This window comes from Schistocerca cancellata, chromosome 3 (assembly GCF_023864275.1).
Source record: "Schistocerca cancellata isolate TAMUIC-IGC-003103 chromosome 3, iqSchCanc2.1, whole genome shotgun sequence".
Classification (NCBI taxonomy): Eukaryota; Metazoa; Arthropoda; class Insecta; order Orthoptera; family Acrididae; genus Schistocerca; species Schistocerca cancellata.
In genome coordinates, this window is record NC_064628.1 from 123,250,916 (window position 1) to 123,264,008 (window position 13,093).

Sequence of the window (13,093 nt, forward strand, 5' to 3'; positions counted from 1 at the left end):
TACTCTATCCTGTGCAAGCTTCTTCATCTCCCAGTACCTACTGCAACCTACATCCTTCTGAATCTGTTTACTGTATTCATCTCTTGGTCTCCCCCTACGATTTTTACCCTCCACGCTGCCCTCCAATATTAAATTGGTGATCCCTTGATGCCTCAGAACATGTCCTACCAACCGATCCCTTCTTCTGGTCAAGTTGTGCCACAAACTTCTCTTCTCCCCAATCCTATTCAATACTTCCTCATTAGTTATGTGATCTACCCATCTAATCTTCAGCATTCTTATGTAGCACCACATTTCAAATGCTTCTATTCTCTTCTTGTCCAAACTATTTACCGTCCATGTTTCACTTCCATACATGGCTACACTCCATACAAATACTTTCAGAAATGACTTCCTGACATTTAAATCTACACTCGATGTTAACAAATTTCTCTTCTTCAGAAACGCTTTCCTTGCCATTGCCAGTCTACATTTTATATCCTCTCTACTTCGACCATCATTAGTTATTTTGCTCCCCAAATAGCAAAACTCCTTTACTACTTTAAGTATCTCATTTCCTAATCTAATTCCCTCAGCATCACCCGACTTAATTCGACTACATTCCATTATCCTCGTTTTGCTTTTGTTGATGTTCATCTTATATCCTCCTTTCAAGACACTGTCCATTCCGTTCAACTGCTCTTCCAGGTCCTTTGCTGTCTCTGACAGAATTACAATGTCATCGGCAAACCTCAAGGTTTTTATTTCTTCTCCATGGATTTCAATACCTACTCCGAATTTTTCTTTTGTTTCCTTTACTGCTTGCTCAATATACAGATTGAATAACATCGGGGAGAGGCAACCCTGTCTCACTCCCTTCCCAACCATTGCTTCCCTTTCATGTCCCTCGACTCTTATAACTGCCATCTGGTTTCTGTACAAATTGTAAATAGCCTTTCGCTCCCTGTATTTACCCCTGCCACCTTTAGAATTTGAAAGAGAGTATTCCAGTCAACATTGTCAAAAGCTTTCTCTAAGTCTACAAATGCTAGAAACGTAGGTTTGCCTTTCCTTAATTTTTCTTCTAAGATAAGTCGTAAGGTCAGTATTGCCTCACGTGTTCCAGTATTTCTACGGAATCCAAACTGATCTTCCCCGAGGTAGCTTTAATTATACAACTTTTTAAAAGCAATCGTGTTACGTGTGTTTCTTTCAAATGGACAAATTGGGGTATCGTGACGTAATAAAACACTTTGTTTTGAATGGTACTGGCAAAGGAAATTCACTCTAAATTGGCGACGGTTTACAAGGAGACTGCTGCTACATTTTCAACGGCTACAAATAGGAAGGCTGAAAATAAAAATGACCGTACATCTCTTTAAGATACTCTGCGTGAAAGATGTACCACAACAGCAACCGCTGATGTACAGCGTAGCAGTGTCCGATCTGTGATGAAAGGTCAAAGTAGTAGCTGAAGCCATTGGTCTGTCAGAAGAATTACACGTCCAGAATTAGCTGTGAGTGAGTTCTGGAAAAGGGGAGTGCCGAATTTGTTTGAATGTGAACCGAAAGAAAATGAAAGAAGAAATTACTCAGCAATGTCTGGAGCAGCTTAAAACGATTTCAACTGAATTAGTGTGCCAGTATCTAATTGTGGGTCCCAAACTCCATGTTGGAAATGAAACAGCAACCAAATCAGTGGCATCACCTGGTGGAACTGCACGAAAAAAGATTGAGTTCCAGTAATGTCTTGTCATTAGCAGTGAGCTTTTTTTGGACCAAAAGAAGTAATATATGGGGAAATAAAATGGAAAAAAGAACCATGATGCAGAGCAAAATCTGGAGAATTTGTTAAGTAGGGAACATTGTTTCGCATTAAAATAGAACAGTAAATTCCAGTGTAAGTATCTTCATAAAACCTTAAGTACGGTAAATGAGTAACAAAGAATGACAACCATAATACAAAAATGCAAGCTGGGTGTTACTGTGGCTAAAGGCAGCATAGGTGTGATTTTGACAAGCGTCGGCACCTTTCTGCAAATTTTATGTACTCCTGTATTTGTTCAGAGTAAAGAAGCAACGTAACAGAACTAATTGTTCCTAATCAAAGACTAAAAATACTTTAAATGTTGACTTAGTTATACGAGGTGCATTCAAGTTCTAAGGCCTCCGATTTTTTTTCTCTGGACTGGAAAGAGATAGAAACTTGCGCATTGTTTTAAAATGAGGCCACGTTCATTGTCAACACGTCCCAGAGATGGCAGTACCGTACGGCAGATGGAATTTTACCGCCAGCGACGAGAATGAGAACTGTTTTAAATACTTAAAATGGCGACGTTTTCCTTACTTGAACAGAGTGCAATCATTCGTTTTCTGAATTTGCGTGGTGTGAAACCAATAGAAATTCATCGACAGTTGAAGGAGACATGTGGTGATGGAGTTATGGATGTGTCGAAAGTGTGTTCGTGGGTGCGACAGTTTAATGAAGGCAGAACTTCGTGTGTCAACAAACCGAAACAACCTCGGGCTCGCACAAGCCGGTCTGACGACATGATCGAGGAAGTGGAGAGAATTGTTTTGGGGAATCGCCGAATGACTGTTGAACACATCGCCTCCAGAGTTGGCATTTCTGTGGGTTCTGTGCACACAGTCCTGCATGAAGACCTGAAAATGCGAAAAGTGTCATCCAGGTGGGCGCCAAATGGCTGCCCGTGTGGCATGTTGCCAAGCAATGTTGACGCGCAACGACAGCATGAATGGGACTTTCTTTTCGTCAGTTGTGACAATGGATGAGACGTGGATGCCATTTTTCAATCCAGAAACAAAGCGCCAGTCAGCTCAATGGAAGCACACAGATTCACCGCCACCAAAAAAATTTCGGGTAACAGCCAGTGCTGAAAAAATTATGGTGTCCATGTTCTGGGACAGCGAGGGCGTAATCCTTACCCATTACGTTCCAAAGGGCACTACTGTAACAGGTGCATCCTACGAAAATGTTTTGAAGAACAAATTCCTTCCTGCACTACAACAAAAACGTCCGGGAAGGGCTGCGCGTGTGCTGTTTCACCAAGACAACGCACCCGCACATCGAGCTAACGTTACGCAACAGTTTCTTCGTGATAACAACTTTGAAGTGATTCCTCATGCTCCCTACTCACCTGACCTGGCTGCTAGTGACTTTTGGCTTTTTCCAACAATGAAAGACACTCTCCGTGGCCGCACATTCACCAGCCGTGCTACTATATTGCCTCAGCGATTTTCCAGTGGTCAAAACAGACTCCTAAAGAAGCCTTCGCCGCTGCCATGGAATCATGGCGTCAGCGTTGTGAAAAATATGTACGTCTGCAAGGCGATTACGTCGAGAAGTAACGCCAGTTTCATCGATTTCGGGTGAGTAGTTAATTAGAAAAAGAAATCGGAGGCCTTAGAACTTGAATGCACCTCGTACATTAACTACTCACGTTGAAAAAAGTTGCTTTGATATTCAGTTTAATTTCTCATGGTTCATGTGCCTCTAGTCTGTTTTATTACTCGTGTTGTCCTTCGCGTTTACTTATTTCGTGTTATAGTAAACCCTACTCTTCAACAGCCACCTCTTCATAACACATATTTAGCGTTCATTCCGACTCGTTTAACTTTTTAAATTTTTCCTGATGCATTCCACTTTGAAGCCCACACCGTACAAGGAAGAACAAACAAAACAATGGGTGTGGGTCAATGAGTAACGCTCTGTAACTTTTATGTCAAGAAGCGACGTAGCAGTGCATTAGCGATGCTTTCAGACACTCACGAAAATACACTAACACCATCTGCATCACACCTTTTTGTTTGCCAATAACTGGTTTCAGTTTGCGCTCCAGATCTTCAGGTCTAGGTTGGAACAAAAACACAATAACAATAACAATTTTACATAAGTGTGATATTACGGACACTTGTCTCAAGGATAGCAGAAATAACCAAATTTTATGAAATCATCATATCTGGCACTGCAAAGTGCCGGTTGTCAACGTTGCGTGAAACTAAAATAAAAAAGAAGGATGTGGCGAGCAAAAAGTTTTTTCAATTTTTAAAATTATGTGTCCCGTCAGTGTTTTTATAACATTTGGTTTTTATGTATTGTTGTACAACGTATCATTTATGATCAAATGTGCTACATTAACGTGTCCTTTAAATCTGAATTTTTACTGTTTTTTAATGTAGTTATATGTGGAGAAACAGTTTTACACTATTTGAATGTATTTAATCTATGACTTACACACATGCCATGTGACTATAAGAAAATGAAAAAATAAAACGAGTGCATGGCATCGTTGGCCGGGGGGGCCCCTTCCGGGGAAGTGCGGCCGCCGAGTGCAAGTCTTATTTCAATCGACGCTACATTAGGTGACTTGCGCGCGGGTAGGAGGATGAAATGATGATGAGGGCAACACAACGGCCAGACCACGAGCGGAGAAAATCTCCACCCCAGCCGGGAATCGAACCCGGGCCCGCTGGATGGGAAGCAAGCACGTTACCACTCAGATAAGTGGCTTTTTTTTTTTTTTTTTTTTTTTTTTGTAATCGCATTTTGTTCGTTAGAATTGTTCGTGGAGGACATTCCCTGACGTCCGTTGAAGTTCGTTATTGATTCATGCACTCAGTTTTTTCATTACAGAGGGCTGCTAACCCTCTGACCGAACACGCTGAGCTACCGTACCAGCATAAGTAGGCGGACACTATACGAAAATATATCTCCCGTACACATCTTTGTTTTTTATGTTAGTTTCACACAGTGTTGACAAACTGCACCAGATATTTGTGAGGTCATAATATTTTGTTATTTCTGCTACCCGTAAGACAAGTATTCGTAATATCATACTTCTGTAAAACCGTTATTGTTATTGTCCTTTTGTTCCAACTTAGACCTGAAGATGATCTGCATCACGACATGGCGTTAATTTTGAAATGATATACGAAAATAGTGAGAGCTTCGAAATTCGGGGGGATTCAGGGCATTCTTTTGTCTCCGGGGTACTCATAGTTAGCTGTAATAATTTCCACTGTTCCTAATAAATTATGGAAGGATTTAGCCCTGACTAAAGTTTCTGGATTTCTAGCTAGTACTGATGAGTCAGGAGGAAGCCGAAATTCCTCCTGGTTCGTTCGTAGAATATTTCTCTAGGTTGGGAGGTAACATTAGGCGACGAAAACGCGAAAATGTCGCAAACGTTTCTCGGATTTTCTTCCGGTTGTGCTGCACGGAACTGTTTCACATGTTGCGACACTTTCCTGCCTCACGTGTTTGAGGAATCACTACGCCGCCGTCGTTCCCATAGGGAGCTGTCTTACTGACAAGGACCCGGCGGCAGATGGAGTTTTGAATTTTTTTGCGTTTATGCTATATGAATTTCAGAACTCGAATATCAGTCCACCATAGCACTTCTTTGCGACTCTCAAAACTCTCGAGAAAATCGGCTTTGACGTTTTCCGATTATCTTTAATGCTTAAAAATAGTGTTATTGTTTCGTAGGGGCAGTGCAATTCTGTGGTAGAATGTTCGCATGGCACGCGGGCGGGCCAGGTTCGATACTGCGCTAGGGTAAATTTTTAAACAAATTATCCAAATTCTACAAACATTTTCGTGGAGCGTAGAATACATAGAGATAAAAAAGATTTAATCTGTAACGTTTCTTAATTTAAACAATCTTTTATAAAGAGCGATAACTAAAAATTTATATTTGCGGCAAAAATTCGATTTTTTGCCCGCGAGCATGTTTCATAAAAACGACAATTAGATAGGTGTTAATTAGCATACTATTGATGAATTTTATATGTGTAAGACGTAGATATTGCGAACCGAACAAAAAAATGTAACTGAAAACGATACTCGAACTAGCTATCACCATACTCAAGTGCTAAAGATATATTTCCATCTATACATATTTTAAGCCTCTTGAAAATGGTCTTAGAACACGCACCATTGTTTTAAAAGGTGCGTCGAATAGGAATCGAACCAGGGCTGCTCTCGTAGGAGTCAAATATTCTAACAGAAGGACAGGTTGCCTATCGACAGAAATGGACCTTATTTTTTTAAGGGTGTTAAAGACGCTTGGAGAACTCCAAGACTTTTTTCAGGAAAATTTTTTGAGAGCTGTGTTGAACTACTTAGAGGGTTTGATATTTCAGTTCTGAGCTTCGCGTACCATAAACATGAAATATTACAAACATCCAGTTGCTATGGGCTCCCCTTGAGAGTTATGTACCCTACTGAAATTATTAATCAACGTTGAATTCTAACAGGGAGACTGAAATGAGTGGTACTCAGGAGTATGATTTATACGTGGTTCATTTTGTGAGTGAGAGGAACATTCGGCAACATTCGTAGGAATACGGTGCTCTCTGCCATGTGGTTTACAGTCATGTGATGCTAAGTAGGAAAATTAAGAAGAGGATCAAATTTTCGCTACTAACTGGGATTGTTTTCTTTCTAACAGGCATTTGAATATATGAGAGGAGAATTGATCGAACTATTCAGTATAGATTCATTAGAACTCGTGAAAGTAAGCGGTTTCTGCGCATATAAATAGGAACAATAAATTTATTTAATGGTTGGTTGGTTGATTTGTGGGAAGGATCAAACAGCGAGGTCATTGGTCCCATTGGATTAGGGACGGGTGGGGAAGGAAGTCGGCCGTGCCCTTGCAAAGGAGCCGTCGCATTTACATGAAGCGATTTAGGGAAATCACGGAAAATGCAAATCTAGATGGCCGGATGAGGGTCTGAACCGTCGTCCTCCCGCATGTGAGTCCGGTGTGCTAACCACTGTGTCACCTCGCTCGGTTTTTTTTTTTTATGGGAAAGACATTTTGCACACTGAAGTAAGAGAGCGCAGATCCACGAAATGGCGTCCGATTTAATGAGCCTGCAAACAGGTCGTTGAACATCCCTCTTGAGGGACTCACTCAACCATGCCACATCAATTTACTTTACCTTTACTTCCATCCAAGGACTGTAAAAAAGCTTTCCCCTAGGCCTTACTTTCGTAGAACCATGACTGCGAGTATTCAGTTCTTTTTTCTCTCTTTGCACATTATCAACTTCAATTCCTTTTCTAAGTTCACTGCTAGAAGGAGGAAAAGTAGACTGATCTTCTGAACATAAATATCTTTGGTTCGCTTCATTTCATTTGCGACGATATGAAACGAATAACGCTCTTATATAAACTAATGCGGAAGAGTAGTTACACAGACAGCGATCTTCGGTGGCCTAAAGATAATTGATGCTCACTTTAGAATGTGTATCTTCATTGAGAGAATCTGCAAAAACGAGAATTCTATACATGGTAACAGAGGAAGAGAACAAAATTTGATTTATTATGAAATAAAACGTGCACGACGAGTTAAAAGCCATACAACGTTAACTCAACCATAAGAAAGCTGCAGAGAATTGTGCAAAAGTCCGTAGAATCTGTTGACATTTCTTTCCGAAACTTGTACAAGGAACATAAGAAATGGTAGAAACACTGTCCGCTGAAATACATTAGATAAAAAGGAAATAACATAATAATAGAACGTGGAAGGGGGCGTAAGTTAAAAACGCTTTAAAAAGGATATAGACGGTGCCCATAAATCTCTCTGCAGACGTTTAATTTGAGGAGAACAACGATTTCACAACAATAGTCGATAGTTTTCTTTGGCGAATGTAATAGGAAGGTGTGTTGTTCACATTTGATGGTCAGTCACTGGAAATATAGATTAAAACAGCTGCTCAATGTGTCTAATTAAACACACACTCTCTGGGAGTGCGGCTTACTTCTCAGCATAAGCGTGAATGAGCACGCTACAGGAATGCACAGTTTGTCAGACACGGGCAATCAGAAGTGTAAAATTTTTGATCCAAAAAGAGTACGAAGGTGGACGTGCTAAACTAAGTGCTCATAATGTGAAGACACGAAAACGCTGCAAGGCAAGAATCAGACGGTTAGCCAGTTGCGAATCCGTGGATAAATAACTCTCGCTCTCTTTGTTAGCACGGTGAAATTACACTCTGGCGAAACATAATCAACGACTGCAAATCGGGGAAACTATCAGATCATGAAACTGTTCTCGACTCATTATTATGATACCCAGGGTGAGGCTACGCCCAAAAGTCGAAGGCATCGGGTTCATAAGATCCACGATGGAGTCACAGTCGTCGAAGTTTCTCGAGCTGTCTCTCTTACATTAAATAATGGTAGGAAGCGTTTCGAGAATCAGAAGTATAAAGGGAAGTGGATTCCGACGAAGAGACTGCTAATGGTGGGAATGCGAGTGTTCCCAATAATGAGAGAGAGGGTACGTCATTCATTGCTCCCTAAACAGTTTAGTTGACAGCCGGTGTTAACTGCTTCTTATTATATAACTTCTATGATCTACAATTTGCATCTAAATATATCCGTTGATAAACTCAGCAGCAAGCAAAGTCGCCAAGAAAAGGTATGCAGGGAAAATCGGAACCGAAGATAGGATCGCTCCATTGAGAACCACAAGGTGTTGACTTGTGCCAAAATGGTGTTTCATCCCAGTGAATATGCGGCTTTAAGTTTTCATCCTTCGTCTAATGCAGTGGTTCCCAATCTTTGAGAGACCATTGCCCCTGAGTGCAATCAGATATTAGCAACTATCCTCCCCCCCCCCCCCCCCCCATTCCCCCCCCCCTCCGACACCACCATCATTAAGATTGGCACCTAACAAATGAAAAAATCTTTGTACATTTTTAAAAGACGGAAGATAAAACTGTATTTAGTTTATGTAGGTGTTTTATTTAACCACGACATAATGAGTCAATGATACAATTGCTACTGCTTATTCCTAACAACATTTTTTATAGACTGATGAAGCAGTTGTCGGTGCATCGCAAAAGTTACCTACAACTACTTCTCAGGAAAGAAAGCTAAGCTAACGATTCACTTTGAGGGTACACACTAGTTACAAGAAACGCTTCCTCTTCACCACTTCTCTCTAGCAACATTTGCTTCACCCACACGAAAATGGCTCTGAACACTATGCGACTTAACTTCTAAGGTCATCAGTCGCCTAGAACTTAGAACTAATTAAACCTAACTAACCTAAGGACATCACACACATCCATGCCCGAGGCAGGATTCGAACCTGCGACCGTAGCGGTTGCGCGGTTCCAGACTGTAGCGCCTTTAACCGCTTCGCCACCACGGCCGGCGCTTCACCCACACCTTCCACCCTCATTTACAACGAACCAAGTTAAAATGTGTGTACTATACTGAGAACTAGCGTTTGTAAATCATTTGAGTAGTAGCCTCCTTACTTCTAACCTGTTAGAAATTGACAAACTTCAGCCTGCAACCCTTTGTGTCTGACCACTGCCACAAATAATAATAATAATACAGTGTAGGCCGTACAGCAGTGTAGCAGCCATTACATACATACAGTTGTACTGTGGTGGCAATTAGTTCATTTATCTGTCACGAACGGAATAATGAAGCAATTTCCGGTCCATTGGAAATTGGAAATTTATGTTAAGGTCTCATGGGACCAAACTGCTGAGGTCATCAGTCCCTAGGCTTACGCACAACTTAATGTAGCTGAAACTAAGGACAACACACACACACCCACGCCCGAGGGACGATTCGTACCTCCGACGGGGGGAGCTGCCCGGACCATGACAAGACACCTCAGATCACGCGGCTACCCCGCGTGGCTTCCGATCCATTAAGGGAGCTACCTTCAGCTCAGAGAAGGCGTTTTTACGAGGCATTTAAGCATATGTCATGTATGCGTCTCAATTTTACTGTCATAGATGCTTGATACAAAATAGAAAGTTAGTGAGTGATAGGTGAACTACGTAGTAAAGATGTTCACACATTCGCTTCACAAGCTGTAATCTCAGTCACGTTGTGGTATGTGCCCCTCAGAACATTACGTTTTACCCAACGGCTGGTGGGGGGGTGGGGAGGGGGGGGCGTAATTACTTGCAGGATGGAAACCACTGTTTTAATAAACGCTGAGCATTCAGTCGGCAAAAATAACGGACCCCATTTTGCAATTTCCAAATTTTATTTTCATAGTATACAAAGCAAGGATCTCTAAACGAGAAATACGGCTTGCTATGCAAGACGACCAATTTTGTTTGTCTGTCCAGATTGCTTGAAATGTGTCCTTGATCCACTTGACTGAGATGCGACGCTCATTCTTGAAGTAAGTAGCCATGTTCCGGAATTTATTAAAAATCAAAATTATACTGCTTGAAATAAACTCAGGACTACTCCAGGTAATGTCATGGTCTTACACGCTTACCCCGAAATGAGCATTGTTGTCAGGCTCTCTGTACTTGCGGAATGCACTAGCAACAAAAGGCGGTGCACTTTTTTGAATCCACATCTGTTCATCGTAAAAAAATGGTTCAAATGGCTCTGAGCACTATGGGACTCAACTGCTGTGGTCATAAGTCCCCTAGAACTTAGAACTACTTAAACCTAACTAACCTAAGGACAGCACACAACACCCAGCCATCACGAGGCAGAGAAAATCCCTGACCCCGCCGGGAATCGAACCCGGGAACCCGGGCGTGGGAAGCGAGAACGCTACCGCACGACCACGAGATGCGGGCAGTGTTCATCGTAAATTATGTTACAAAACTATTGATGTTTCCCTGAAGAAAATGCGCAGTGAAAAAATAAAGAGACAGCATGATACCAGCAAAATTTTATCTGAGGATTGATTATTTTATTTATTTGTTTGTTATTTACATACTCTGTAATGGGATACGTGATGGCAGTAGCAAGATTGCCCCCCCTTCAGCTTTAGATGTACTAGTAAGAAAGAATATAAATAAGATTTAAGAGAATGAAACTGCAGTAATACAAGTGACATGATGTAGAATCGTTTTCACAAGTGTCGATTCAACTTTAGATGTACTAGTAAGAAAGAATATAAAAAAGATTTAAGAGAATGAAACTGCAGTAATACACGTGACATGATGTAGATTCGTTTTTATCAGTGTCGATGAAAGTGGTGGTGCTTACTGTTGACACGGAAAAGAGATTTTGATACACAGGATAGTTATAATTAATCTGTCGCTACCAGTATAGACGGAAAACTATTTACCGTACGGGTACAAAACTTCATAGGAATGACGTCCAGGGTGTGCTCCGCAGGATTTGCGTTGTTGGTAGTGCTAGTGTTATGGTACAGATGGCTCTGAGCACTATGGGACTTAACATCTGACGTCGTCAGTCCCCTAGACTTAGAACTACTTAAACCTAACTAACCTAAGGACAGCACACACATCAAAGCCCGAGGCGGGATTCGAACCTCCGACCGTAGCAGCAGCGCGGTTCCAGACTGAAGCGCCTAGAACCGCTCGGCCACAGCTGCCAGCTGATAGTGTTATGATTTACCGTTAGGTGGCGGTACTGGTACGGCGACATATGGTTGAAACACAAGCATTACTGTGCATTACAGTTCCAGTCAGTCAACATCGCTCTGGACGAGGTGAGCAGGGCTTTACTCGTAAAGCTGTTTCATAAAAACAGCAGTAGTGCTGCGGTCTTTCGCGAGTATCGATGCATTAAAGAAATGCGGAGTGGTCGTCTTTCCGCACCAGGGTCGGAGAACACGATTCGGAAGTTAGAATTAACAGGCTATTTCGGAATTGCTCCTGGGAGAGGCCGACAGCCAATTGCGCCACAAATTGTTGAAGAAGTTACTGTTGCCACGGCTGAGAATGCTGGACGCATTGTGCGATCTTCAAGTAGTGCACGAGCTGTGTCACGGCAGCTCAACACTCCACGATCCACAGTTGTTTGGGAAGCAACATAAAAATCTATATAGTGTTCCCAGGCTCTCGTGGGTGCAGATGGTGTCACAAGGAGCAACGTTTGTAACATGATACGTAAACATGTTTCGCAATTAACAGATACGTTACCCTGTCTTGTGGAAATTAAAACGCGTTTTTCTTTTCAGTGTTTTGTTAATCCTCTTCCTGAATGCCTGACAAATGTTTCCACGAAGTTTTGCTGTCCTACGATCATAGTTTAACTACGGTGCAATCCGTTACATGTTGTTTAATTTGAATTTCCGATTGATTATGTAAGTTTTACAAGAAGAGTATCTGAACGGAACAGCCTGCATAAACAGCCGGATACTGCCGTGTTAACTGGAGAAAGAGTAGTTAACTGGAGAAAGAGTAGTGAACACAGGAAACGAAAAAAAAAGACGGATCAGCACGTCGAGTTGCAGGTAGGCCAATTTGCGGCCACCTGACGACACTGGTGCATGTGGACGGAAGGGACACGTAGATTTGAAACCTGCTTTTCCCGCGGCGCTGCACGGGTCGCGATGATAAGCCAGCTGCAGAAATAGGTGGCCGTGATAAGCGGCCAGCTTAAAACCGCTCCAAGGCCGGCGTTCGGCGGCCCGGCTCTCGCCATTGGCTGCGGCCAGATAGCGCAGCGGGCGGCCCGCCAGACGAGGCCACTGCAGCCGATAACGGCCGCGACAGACGCGCAGGGGCTTCCTCGCCCACTCCACTGCTCACGTAACCAGCCAGCTACCTGCGGTCTCGCGCCCTGCGTAAATCATTGTCGCAGTCCACTCACCGCAGCTGTGCGTTGCAGGGGGGCGGAAGTTGTGGCGAGCTGGAGCACCTATATAGCCAGGCGAACGCGCACCGAGGCTGGTCAGTTACGACAGAGACGATTATACAATCCGTAAACAGAAAGGCTGTGCCTGGGGTCGTTTTTGTTTCGTTATATACCGTGGGTTGACGGTCCAGGTCAGTGGACTGAGTCCTGACAGGAGGCGATTAAATGTGCAAGGCTAGTTCCAAAACAACGAACGGAGAAACTACTATTAAATGAGACACAAATTATAACTGTTTTATTTCTTCCAATTACATGACTGGTAAACAAGTGGCAACTTGTGGCCACATTAAGCATCTTGAAACAGAGTGCCGGCTGCTGTGGCCGAGCGGTTCTACGCGCTTCAGTCCGGAACCGCGCGACTGCTACGGTCGCAGGTTCGAATGCTGCCTCGGGCATGGATGTGTGTGATGTCCTTAGGTTAGTTAGGTTTAAGTAGTTCTGGCAATGGCAAGGAAAGCGTTTCTCAAGAAGAGGAAT